The sequence below is a fragment of the Xenopus laevis genome, chromosome 1L (genome assembly GCF_017654675.1).
Source record: "Xenopus laevis strain J_2021 chromosome 1L, Xenopus_laevis_v10.1, whole genome shotgun sequence".
In the NCBI taxonomy this organism is placed as follows: domain Eukaryota; kingdom Metazoa; phylum Chordata; class Amphibia; order Anura; family Pipidae; genus Xenopus; species Xenopus laevis.
In genome coordinates, this window is record NC_054371.1 from 64,182,828 (window position 1) to 64,196,494 (window position 13,667).

The following is a 13,667-nucleotide window of genomic DNA, read 5'->3' on the forward strand; positions in this document are numbered from 1 at the left end:
ATTGGGTTGAAAAAAGACAAAGTCCATCAAGTTCAACTCCTCCAAATTAAAACCCAGCATCCATACACACCCTTCCCTACTTTTATTAAATTAATTAAATTCTATATACTCATACCTATAAAACTAGAGCTTAGCATCACAATAGCCTTTGATATTTTGTCTGTCCAAAAAATCATCCAAGCCATTCTAAAAGGCATTAACAGAATCAGCCATCACAACATCACCCGGCAGTGCATTCCACAACCTCACTGTCCTGACTGAAGAACCCTCTACGTTGCTTCAAATGAAAGTTCTTTTCTTCTAGTCTAAAGGGGTGGCCTCTGGTACGGTGATCCACTTTATGGGTAAAAAGGTCCCCTGCTATTTGTCTATAATGTCCTCTAATGTACTTGTAAAGTGTAATCTTGTCCCCTCGCAAGCGCCTTTTTTCCCAGAGAAAACAACCCCAACCCTCATGATTTAAGTCTTCCATCCCTCTAACCAGTTTAGTTGCACGTCTCTGCACTCTCTCCAGCTCATTTATATCCCTCTTAAGGACTGGAGTCTAAAACTGCACTGCATACTCCAGATAATCCTTACCAGGGACCTATAAAGAGGCATAATTATGTTTTCATCCCTTGAGTTAATGGGTCAACTTAAGTTAATGGGTCAGTTATTTCAGAAAGTTAGTTAGTATGTTAATTTCTAAGACTTTTTACATTAGACCTCAGAAAATATTTAACTAATATGTCTGTAGAAGCCCACTTAAATGAATAAAAATGCATTTAATTGAAATTTAAAATGTATTTAATAAAAGCAAACATTTTACAATTCTAATTCAATGTCCAACTTGATATGGCAGGGTGAAAGGAAATGTCGGGTTCCACATCCACTTGAGATGGAGCTAGGTGTAGACTAGACAGGTGCAGAGTTGGTGGGGCATCATTATAAGGAGACACCGGAAAGGCGAGATGTTCCCAAACCAGTTCCTAATCTGTAAAACAGACATGTCCAAGTTTAAGCAACAAAAAAATTCTGTTGCCTCCACCAGCACCCCTACCACAAGCACCAGTCTCCCCATTCAGCTGTGAAGACTGAAGGATAGTTGCAATAGAAATTTTGAAAACCATGCATATGAAAACAAATATATACATAATGTACTACCACCAGCACAACATATCCCCCCCCTCCCTTACTTCTGCAAGCTAAGGCAACTCAACATTCGAAACCAGGGCATAACCAAGCTTCAGATCATTGTTTTTCATTCACAACCTTAAAAGTTTCCCCCTTAGCCCAGCTTTCACCCCTGCCACAAGAACAAGTTCCCACTATCTGCATAGGCTAAAACTCAACTGCGGGTAGATTTTTTACAATCTCCTGCAAACTAAAACTCAGTTTGTGGCCTGGTATTGGAAAACAGATGCCCATTATAAAGTGTCATTCTGCAAGAGATGCAGTTTGATACTTCAGGGGGTGCACAACTGAGGTGAGAACTTTATGCTCCAGTCCTGTATGTAGCATTGAGCATCTTCCGGACAAATAATTAGGTTTCAAAAATTACTCTACAGTGGCAGTTTCTTAAAGAGGTTGTCAACCCTACTTTAAACCCTAGCATTTTCTTTTATTAGGCAAAAGTATAAAGTTGAAATGTTGAATATATGTAAAAGTTGCAAATAAAATATAAAAGCAAGTAGGAATGGAAGATTTTGAACAGGTTTTTTGCATCTGTTTAAATACTTTGAAACCAGATTCATAAAGGGTTCCTTTCTAAAATAACTATTGATGTCTGGAGGAAGTTCAAAAGTGACATCTAAGGGTAAGTCCAAACTGGGCATTTTGCGCTGGTTTAAAATGAAAAAACGCCAGCGCTAATCACATGCATCGGTTTGTTTTCCGAAGTCGCCTCAGTGTGGACTTACCCTTAAAGTAAATAAAGGTATAGGACAGGATGGTATTTATCACAGGGTAGTAAACAACCAGAACCCTATGGTTATCAAGACTTTACATAATCTCCCAGTATTCTTTAAAAATTTCTTGACATCATGCCAAATATCAAATGGCAACACATCTTGTTCCCAGACTGAAAGTTGTGGCCGTTTGATATTTGTGGTAGGAAAGCTTTTAGAGGGGTAATAAGTGTAAGATATGAATACATCACAATCATTTGAGTTTGTGCCAGCATGGTTTTATGCTTAATAGATCTTCCAAGGGTAAAAATGCAACATAGCCAGACTAATATTGCCTTGTATGAGCAGGTGAGCAGAAGCCCAGTCACTTTATATAGAAACACTGGTGGTTTTGGTAGAGAACAACTGAATGAGAAAATATTCCATATACCCACCAACCTTTATCTAAGTGCACTCAAACTGAAAACCACAATTGCAGATAAAATCAGCAAAGCCACAATCTTGTTAAATTGCACCCATGGCAAGATATTTCCTATACCAACCAGGGAAGTTGATGCTGAAGCAACAAAAGCATTCATGAAAATCAAATCTTGCAACATGCACTGAAGATTAAAAATGTTGTTGTAGATGCTGTATATGCCTGTATCTGTGTCCTCTGAGTGTTCTGCCTGAGGAAGGTTATTGGAAAGCTCCAGCATGTGGTGTCCTGTGAGAGGATAGGTGTTCAATGGCATAACTATAGAGGAAGCAGAGAGGTCTGCTTCCTTTATAGCCAAGAAACCCCCCCTACCCAACCACTTTTACCTGCGGTGGGGAAGGGGGGTGCAAGTAGGGAATGGGCAGAGGTGGGACAGGAAGGTTGGGAGGATGGGGAACAGAGTGCAACACTACATCGGAGCTACTGCCTTGACCAAAGGGAGAAGTACTTTGGAAGGGACTGAACTGTGAGACTGTCCTTGGGAGAGACTGTCCCAGTAGTTGGGAAGACCACACGGGTACCCCAGTGCAGGGTTTGTATTGCCTTTTCTTAGCTATATAAAGTTTTATTTGTTGCTGAATCTTGTGATTTATTCGTCCTAGTGGAATATGCCTGAGGTGTAATTCCTCAGTACCCACTAGGTGGAAGCACTGCATTAAAATTCACAGTATCTAACATAGCAAAGGTCCTGTAATGATAAAGTTTTTATTGAGAATGTTTATTCTATACTACCTGTGGTGTCAAGATAGGGTTACATATGCATCCCCACTCACCTTCCAAGGCTGAAGGTCCTCCTCTGCCAGAATTCCTTGCTCTAAAGCATGAGTTAAGACACCTTAAAAATAAAGGTAGCTCAAGTTGGAATAGTATACACTGTACACGAAGACAATCCTATATCTCACACTAAATCAGAAGACCCACTATCCCAACTCACCTGCCAAAGCTAAATAAGCTCAATAGCCTCCCAACTTGTAAAATACTTACCAGTCGAAACAAGATCACAGGTTATACACAGAAGATGAAGTACAACACTGAGCAGACATTTCCCGAAACTTACATTTCTGCAAAAACAAATAAGTTGCTCAGGCTGAAGAATCACTCACCATATCCATGTAACAGCAGTCATTCACCTTCCAAGCATAGGCAGAAAAATCAAGATTAAGAGATGCTTAGCCTCCACAAGTAAGATCAAATGTTATATATGGTTCTGGTGGTATGCTGCTTTCAGCCTAGTGGTGGTTTTTCTAATTTTGTTTAATTAGGTGAAAAGTCATGCACATTTAAACAAATGTTTCCAACAAATTAAAGATTTATTTTCCATAAATCTATATATAAATATATTTAGATTTATGGAAAATAAATCTTTAATTTGTTGGAAACATTTGTTTAAATGTGCATGACTTTTCACCTAATTAAACAAAATTAGAAAAACCACCACTAGGCTGAAAGCAGCATACCACCAGAACCACATTCAATAGCCAAAGCTAAGGCTGGTCTATATCATACATGAATGATAGCTGAACTTGCAAAAGAAGAAATCTAGTTATGCTTTTAAAAATAATTGTAGCCCAACAGAAACTGTATACACTGTACATTGAAAACTATACCATCTCACTCATCAGAATCCCAACTCACCTGCCAAGGCTAAAGTGCAGGCATTTATAACCTGTAAAACAAAGATGCCAGGGCTGAAAAAGGCAATAGATTGTCCATCCAACAACTCTTCAAACATCTGCATCACTCACCTGTTCAGAATAAAGTTCCCCCTTCACTGCACTTGTCAAAAGCACAAACAAAAACAAACAAGTCTCACCCTTTCATCAAATACAAGCACAAATACCACTTTCACCAACCACAGTTGAAGATACTCACTGGCATGTCCCAAAAAGTCAAATCTATAAAACAAAGAGCCCATATAAAAAAAAAAGCAAAACTTATTTTATCCCTTTCATTTCCACTTACCTAAATTGCCACAACAACCTGTCTTTTTCCAATCACAAGCTATAAAAATAAATCCAGGCTAACGCTATATATGTACATTACATACAAAGCAACAGATCACACCTTTCCCAAACATGCCAAAAATTACTCAAGCAGTGAGGTACCATAAATTAGTTGGTTGTTTATACTAAGTGTCTACACAGCATCATATATTTTTTATATAAGAAACATTTGTTAATTGTAGATATATTGAAAGCTAGGACAAAATTTACCAAGGTTAAGAAAAAATGGTAAAGCATTACACATGTACACATGAAAGCAGTTTATACGTTTTCACACAGAAGAACTAGAATCCCCACTCACCTGCCAAAGCTCAAACACTTACCACAAAATGCCTCAACCTATAAAACAAAGATGCTTGGGCTAAAGAATGACAAACATCATAATGGATTTGACCATCCATCAATTTAACTAACAGAAGAAACAGGACTTTTGAATAACCTGCCAAGCCTGAAGAACCCCAGTGGCTAGATGTTTCCATAGCCAGGAACACCTATAATAGATAACCAATGTAAAAATCACGATACATGCACACTGTTTACATACCCATCACAAGCTCCAAGAGTACAAGATCGCCTGGCTGTTACTTAACTTTTCCTACACCAGGGCCTAACCTGTAAAACAAAGGTAGCAAGGTTGAAAGATGTGTTTTAAAGTACCATCACTGCACCCCAACCACTACATTGAGTATGCCAGCAAAACCACTCACCTGCAAGCATAGGCAGAGAATAATAAAGGTTTAGGAAACATGATTAATCTGTAATTTGTGGCAAACGTTTAGATGTGCATGACCTAATATCTATTCATTCACCTACAAAGGTTGATTTGCCTCTTGAACTGCATTTTGCTCCATGTGCCCAGCCTGCAAAAGAAAATGCATAATATAAACTACAAAATAAACACCATCCATTTGTCCAAAACCAATCTCAAGCACCTGGATTCCTACTCACCCATGAATACTGAAGAGCAGCTGGGTCCACCTGAAGTCCATACTATGAAGTTAAGATTACCACTAACCTAACAAGGCTGGTAGGTGAGGTGGCTTGTTTTCCAAAACAAGCAGCAACTTTACTCACCTACCAAGGTTGAATTTCCTTCCATGGTCACACTGAATGATATCCAAACATTTCCTCACCCCATCACAAATACCATCATCCATACTAACCTCTAACACTGAGGCCTGCATTGCTGGAATTTATCCAAATCAGTGACCCAACCTATTAAATAAAGATACATTGTTAAAGTAAAACATTTTCATATGAATCAGAATTAGGTGTTTTTTCCTGTACCCCTAACAAAATAACCAGTATTTCCACTCACCTGTGGTATACACATGTACACAGAAAGCCATTTGAAGCTTCTCACAGCACCTTTTCTCAGAAGCACTAGCATCCCCACTCACCTGCCAAAGCTTAAACACTTTCCACAAAATGCCTCAACTTGTAAAACAGATGCTTGGGCTTAAGAAGGACAACATCATAATGGATTTGTCAATCCATCAATATAACTACCAAAAGAAACAGGACTTTTGAATAACCTGCCAAACCTGAAGAACCCCAGTGGCTAGACATCTCCATAGCCAGGAACACTGATAACAGATAACCAATGTAAACAATCACAATACATGCACACTGTTTACATACCCATCACAAGCTCCAAGAGTACAAGGTCGCCTGGCTCTGTTACTTAACTTTTCCTACACCAGGCTCAACCTGTAAAACAGTTAGCAAGGTTAAAGATGTGTTTTAAAGTACCATCACTCCACCAAAACCACTGCATTGCGTGTACTAGCAAAACCACTTACCTGCAAGCATAGGCCAAGAATAATAAAGGTTTAGGGAAAATTATTAATTTGTGGCACACATTTGTTTAGATGTGCATAACCTATTACCCATTGAAAACCACAAGGATGCACACTCACTTACAAAGGTTGATTTGCCTTGCCTTGAAATGCATTTTTCTCTGTGTGCCCAGCCTGCAAAAGAATATGCATAATGTTATAAACCCCAGCATCACCACCATCCATTTGTCCACAACCAATCGCAAGCACCTGCATTCCTACTCACCCATAAAGACTGAAAAGCACCTGGGTGCACCTGAAGCCCATTCTATGAAATTAAGATCATCACCACTAACCTAACAAAGATAGGTGAGTTGGATATTTTTCTAATACCCCCCAAAACAAGCACCAGCAACTTTACTCACCTACCAAGGCTGAATTTCCTTCCATGGTCAGGCTTTTCTAAATAAATGACCAGTCTGTACAAGGACACTGAGGAGGAAGAATGATAATACACATCCAAACACATTTCCTCACCCCATCACAGATACCATCATCTGTACTAACCTCTAACATTGAGGCCTGCATGGTTGGAATTTATCAAAACCAGTGATGACCCCACCTATTAAACAAAGATATTGTTAAAGCAATTCATTTTCATACTAATCTGATAGAATTGTGCATAGTTTCCTGTACCCCTAAAAAAAATAACCAGTATTTCCACTCACCTGCCCTGCCAAGAATGAAGGAATACGTTCTGCACATCAAAGGAAAAGAAAAAAAAAAAAACTCTTCATCCCCCAAACCATACCACAAGCTTACCTGGCAAGGCTGAAGCACCTCCACTGCTGGAATTTTCCCACATAAGATTAAGATCTGTTAAAAAGACAAAATTAGGCAGCATACTCACATAAAATTGATCTAACCTTTCACTCTCACATCAAGGACAAAGAACCCCAAATCTAATCCATAGCAAGACTTTCCCTAAAGAAACCAGTAATTAAAAAAAAAAATTAAAAACAGCCAGATTAATTAAGCATTCTCTTGTACACATCTAAGCCAAGCAACACACTTTCAAACATGAGTAATACAAACACCAACAGCCTCACTGACATGAATAAGCTGAACCTCAACTACAGCCAATGTTGTTCAAACCTAAGGAATAAAGGACATCAATCCTAAAAAAAGCATACTTACCATGCACCCCTACAACAAGCAGTATCATCCCCACTTACCTGTTAAGGATAATACCCAACAAATATATACTTTCCAGACCAGGGAGCTACAGAAAGTATCGCCATACACAGCCTCTGGCAAAATGGCAGATCTAACCAGTTCCCTCCCTTATAAAGCCAAATTGGAGGGAAAACTCACACTGATGACATCATCATTGTCTCACACTGATGACATCATATCCTGCTTATACATGTGAGCATCCTCCATTTTATGTAACTAAACACAAAGAGAGTAAATGAATGCAATCCTGCAAAGGTATTTATTTGGAATGGATGGAAAACAAACAAAACAAATAAATGTAAATATTAAGATTAATGATAATATAAATAGCATAAATAGTAACATGACATTAATAAAAACAAAAATAGAAGCGAATGGAATCAAATCCAGTTTGGTAAAACCATCAGCAGTGAGGTTCTCTCTGAAGTAAATTCTTATATAGCAACATGTAAATTAAATCACTTTCCCTAATCCTCTTTTACTAGCTAGCGCATACCTCCACACATTTGAAAATCAGAAAGAGGAACAAAAAGTTCTAAAACGGGTAGTGCATCAGATTTTTTTTTACCACACTCATATTGTGGCCACACACCCTAAATGTACATTTTACAAAATTTGGCAGGTTATGGAAAGTGTGAACACTTTTCTGGGGGTTTTAATACCATGGGGTAAATTTACTAAGTGGCGAAAATTCATCAGCGATGGCTTTGCAGCCATCTCAACACTTCGCCAGGCGAAAATTTGCTTAGACGACGCTAATTTACTAAAATGCAAAGTTGCGTCCAGTGCACCGAACGCTGGCGAATTTTCAATAGCATTACTTCAGCAATCCAAGCCAAGGTCTACTAGTGTTCAATTATGCCTAGCGCAACTTCGTTAGAGGTCTTCGCTCAGGCTAATTTGCATACAGCGGGAAATTATAAAGTTGAATGGACGTATATGTTGCAGCAAATACATTCCATTACACAAGTCCAGGGAACTTTAATGAAGAAAATAGAGTTGTTATAATGCCCTACACATGAGCCCACTGTATAGTTTATGTTCTATGAGTTAGAAAGTGTATGGGGGAACCCTGTTACCCAAAAAAAATGAAGAATTGAGGAAGATATATGCACTCCAATGCATTTCGCTTGGTCTGAGCTGGCGAAGGCAAGTCTGGCGAAAGAGGTAACGATCAGTAAAATCCACATCTTAGTGAATTTGCAGTGTAATTCGCCAGAGCGAATATTTGCTTGAGTGAGAATGACTGCTAGCGTTTGTCTCTTCCGCTAGCGAGTTATGCCTGTGCCTGTTAGTAAATCGGCGAAGTGCATGAAAGCAGTAAGGCTGGCAAATCGTTGCCAGCGTTAGTCACTTCACCCTTTAGTAAATCTGCCCCCATGTTTTATGCGTTATTACAGTTTTGCCCTTTAAGCTGTAAGCCTCAGTTCTCCCAAGAGATCTGCTTATCTTAAATAGTTACAATTGTATATTTGCTATCTTAAATTGTTACAAATGTATCTAAGTGCAGGTGCTGAAAACCTCTTGTTAAATTAAGTTTTAGAAAATTTGTATCTTTGATCTCCTGCATACAAAGTTTGATACAAAGAGAAACTCGGAACATTACACTAAGAAACCAGGACTGTGGGCTGAGCTGTCAAAATAAGGACTGTCCTGCGAAAAACTGTATCGTTGGGAGGTAAGCTAGCATATAGTGCAGTTTGCAAATTACCATGTTTTTTTATCCACAATATACCAAACATTGCAGCATAACTTGTAATGCAATCATTTCAGACACAATCACCATGTTTTTACCCACAGTGCAGAATTTTAGCTTCATTGTGGTTACAAGGGGACGTTGTACTGGATGCAATTGTAATCAATGCATCAAATCAGATGCATTTATGTTAAAGATCAGAGTGGGGCCAACCCAGCCAGGTGCCCTAGGCAACCTGTCGGGCCACGGCGCCGGCTCAGTGCGCGATCGACTGCGCATGCGCGAAACTTTGTTCCAGCGTGCATGCTCGAAACTTGGCTTCAGCGCGCATGTGCGAAACTTGGCTCCAGCGCACATGCTCAGAAGCGCATTTACGCGAAAGATACCAGCGGCTGTCGGGGAGAGATGGGACCAGACACGGTGTAGGCAAGAGAGCAGGTATGTGCCTGGTGCCCCCCCCAGCTTAGCGCCCTAGGCACGTGCCTGCTCTGCCTACCCATAGTTCCGGCCCTGGTCAGTGACTCCCATTTGAAAGCTAAAAAGAGACAGAACGAGAAGGCAAATAATTAAAAAACTATAAAAATTCAATAATGAAGAACAATTGAAAAGTTGCTTAGAACTGACCATTCTATAACATACTAAAAGTTAACTTAAAGGTGAACCACCCCTTTAAGCATCTTGCTGCTGTAAATATGCATTTTAGTACTTTTGGTGTTCTCTTCCAAACTCCTAAGATTGGGTGGCCCAACAAATGGGTAAGAGGGTTGCTTTAGAGGTCTAAGCAAGTAGTTTTTGCCACCAAGGCTCTTACTGTAGACCATAAAGGGATTATTTTTGGGGCAGGTTCAGAATATATGGACCAGTGCTGCTGGTGTTGCTCCATATTACCAGCAATTAAGTGGTACCTTAGGGAAGAGTTTATGTAGAAGAGCTGGGTGTGTTACCAGCCGAACAATACCATATAAATATTTTATTTAATTGATGTGCATATAGAGGTCTAGTCAATTGTAATTCGGGTACCTAAATCTCTCTCCCAATTTTGCAGATAGGGGCAATGATGGTCCTCAACAGTGTAAGAATTTAGTACCTTATATAACTGGGATATATGGCCCTTTCTCTCCCCAACTTTAGTACCTATTTTTAAAATGCAAATTCGACTCTGCTACTGCAGCGTGCGCAATAGCATGCTCTGCATTAGTGATGCGGCCCCCCTTGTGACCCATTCTGAAGCTAAACTTTGTGCAGAGGGGGAAGTGGCATTGGGGCAGCTGCAGGCGGCAGCACCCTAGAAACTGCACTGTATTCTGTAAAGTTATGATGACCTGTGGGCAGTACTATAACATAATTGTGGTGTATTTTCATGCCCTTTTGAGTATATATGTTTCGGACTGGGGTTATGATGTTTATACACGATGAGGGCTCCTCAGTGGGCCGAACCATTGAATTCTCAATCAATAATGTTGAGTGCTGAATTAATTATGATTACTATACATAAGTTTTCTTTAGCAGTTAGGTAGATTTTGCTAGGACAAAAAGTTTTCAACATAGCTACTAAAGTTCCACTGCTTTTCATTAAAATTATTTGAGTTTATAACTAAAGAGGAAACAGATCCTGCAACTGTTGGGGGTCCAGAGGGACTTTGAGGTTTCACTGTATTGTAGATGCTTATCAGCCAATTTTACATACCCTGGTTTTAAGTTCTCCATAATTTTACAGTTTTTTTGTGGTCCCACCAATATGTTATCCATAATACATTTCCCATATGTATTACCATATTTTTCAATCCCCTGAAAAATGTAAAATTGTGGTTCTACTGCATAGATCTTGCTGTACAGTCTAACTAAGTTAAGAGAGCAATGTGATTAAGTGGAAAAGTGCTCAATGGGGCTGTCCCAAAATGTTAGACAATACATGTTTTTATGGAAGAAATTAAACTGCTTATGAAAATCAAGAGTGCTATTTTACTACCAGTAGCGCAACTAGATCCTAATGGACCACACAGCAAATTCAATTTAGTGCCCCCAAAACATTGGAAATAATTGGTTGCTAATGGAAACTTCTCTGGTGCTTTTAATAGAGGCAACCAACTGTGCAAAAATAAGATCTAGACCCCAAGTCTGTAATACAGTTAAGACCATATTTTTGTCCCCTTATGACTAAATCATATTAGATCTCATATAATCTAATTAAAGCAAGTGTGAAACAGCTATTTAGTATGCTTTAGCATACATAGCTATTTCTTTGTTCAGTGTTGCAGTTTATGTGTCCCATGGAGCACTTTAGCTGCTGCTCACTGTAAACCTTATAGATATCAGGATACATGAAAAAATAATTGCTTTACCTGCCCAACAAATATCCTGAACAAAAAAAAAAACCCCATCTCATACGATGGTTGCTTTTGAGCCTTAGGATAGTATCCATTGCTCAAATAAAACTGTTTATCCAAGCAGGCGCTTGAGGATATCTAAAACCCTCAAATTGAAACTGAGCACTCCTCTACATCCTAACATCTTGTAATTGGGCAGCGAGGGGGAAGAGAGGTAGAGCTAAGTAGGGGAAGTAAAGTTAAAGGTGGAGGAGAGACATTGACTGAATATGTACCTGGTGGCCTTTATGTACATTTTAGAGCCAAGAGATTCCGATGAGCAAAGCAGCCCATTAGTACGGAAAACAGAGCAGCTCCACTGGTATTTGCCAAAATGGACAGATTGCCAGTCTGGGCCTGCCTAGATTCCCTTGAATTCCTTCTCAGGTGTGTGCGTCATTTTTAAAAACAGCATGCTCAAATGCAAAATGTTGTGTTTTTTACAGAAGTCTTTGTGCACACCACAATTTGTTGTGTACGCTGGCCTCAACTTGTGTGCAGTTGCATGAGGGCACACCTTAGAGGGAAAATTGCCCACAGTAACAATCAGGAAATATATAACTTTTAAAGGATTATTTTCTTATACTTCATATGAAGTTTGCCTAAAACATCTGTTAAAATGCCAAGACCTAAAAACACATTTTATCAAATGCACTTTATTTGACTTTCAATTAAAAGGCACATTTCACAATCCTACTACATATATTAAATCCAGCTTCATACATCATAGCAGGGTGAAAATGATTTGTCAGGTTTCTCATCCACTGTTAAGATATATTCGGTGGAGCATTATCGTAAACTTTTCCAAACCAGGTCCCAACCTATAAAACAGAAATGGCCAAATTTATGCAGCACAAACACAAAAAAGATTCCCTGTCATGACTGCACCCCTAGCACAATCACCACTATTACCACTCAGCTGCCAAGTTGGCTCACTCAACCCCTACTACCACCAGCACAAACATCTCTATTCAATTTAAAAAATAAAAAAGCATCAACACTTTCCCCAAACCATGACACAACCTTGAAATTAAAACAAAAAAAAACAAAAACAAAAGTCTTGCAGAATCTGCACAACCTCAGAGCAGAGAACAAGCAGAGATTCTAAACATTTTTTATCTGTTTAGACAACAATGAAGGCTTCCTTTTCATAGAACCAATTATAATAATTTAACTATTGCATAACTCCCAACATATTGGAAATAAAAAGAGGAACAAAAAAGTACGTAGCGTGGCAATTTTTTTTGACCACGCCCATTTTGTGACAACACCCCATAATTACCATGTTTATTTTACAAAATTTCACAGGTTTTAAACGTTTGAACATATTTCTGTGTTTTTTTCCCAGTTATTACAGTTTTGCTAATGAAGGTGAATTGCCCTTTAAACTGTGAGTGTAACTTTTCCCAAGGGACCTGTTATCTTATATTGTTACAATTACTTATTTGCTTATCTAGATACATTTGAATTGTTACAAATGTATCTTATATTCTGTTGTGGCGTTTCTGGGCTCTCTGTCAAAAGCCAATTAAGTTAGAAACTTTGTATCTTTTACTGGCTGTTCAGTGGCGAGAAAGACGGGACTTTCCAGTACAAATGAGGGACTGCAGGTTGAGTTGTCTAAAGAGGGACTGTCCCTCTAAAAACGGGACAGTTGGGAGGTATGCTATCGAAGGCTTGTTGACTCACAAGGAAGTTAAAGCTAAATATGTGTGAAAGCAACCAGTGGTCCAAGACCAGATAGTATTCACCCCATGGTACTAAAAAAAGCAGAGTTCTGTGATTGCCAAAACACTACTTAATTTCTGGAATTCTTAAATGTCTGGTATGGTGCCAAGTAATTTGTGGAGGGGGGGTAGTAAAATATACTGTAATACATTTTAAATCACAATATTATGGGGCATATTTACTAAAACTCAAATTAATCAAATTTTTTTTCTTAACAAAGTTGACCAAAAATTCCACAAATTAAACTCCTTTATCTATAATTTCTGAAAAAGGAGTGGAGTTTTCCCTAAAAAAAAAAACAAAAAAAACCCCCTCATATCTTAATGGCTTCCAAGAGAAACATTGTGGTGGCTGGATAACGGAAACCACCCTGAATGCCACAGCAGCCTGTACTGTGACTGTGTTTTAAATTTTGCCTGTGGTTATACTGGTTATACCATTGGATATTTAAATTTATATGGACTTTAGGGGGTTAGCTCAGTTGGTATTTCTAAGC

The 13,667-nt window shown here is 38.8% G+C and overlaps 1 long non-coding RNA gene across 2 annotated transcripts; it reads right to left on the reverse strand.

The window, feature by feature from the left end:
• Nucleotides 1-639: 639 nt before the first annotated feature.
• Nucleotides 640-7,519, reverse strand: LOC108699553. Of its 2 annotated transcripts, XR_001932816.2 has the most exons (5): nt 4,912-7,519; nt 4,000-4,259; nt 3,349-3,425; nt 3,138-3,199; nt 640-973 (listed from the first exon to the last, which is right to left on the reverse strand). It is a non-coding gene; the product is annotated as an uncharacterized LOC108699553 (long non-coding RNA). The 2 variants fall into 2 exon arrangements; XR_001932809.2 differs by having other exon boundaries at nt 4,000-7,519.
• Between the last annotated feature and the right edge of the window lie 6,148 nt (nt 7,520-13,667).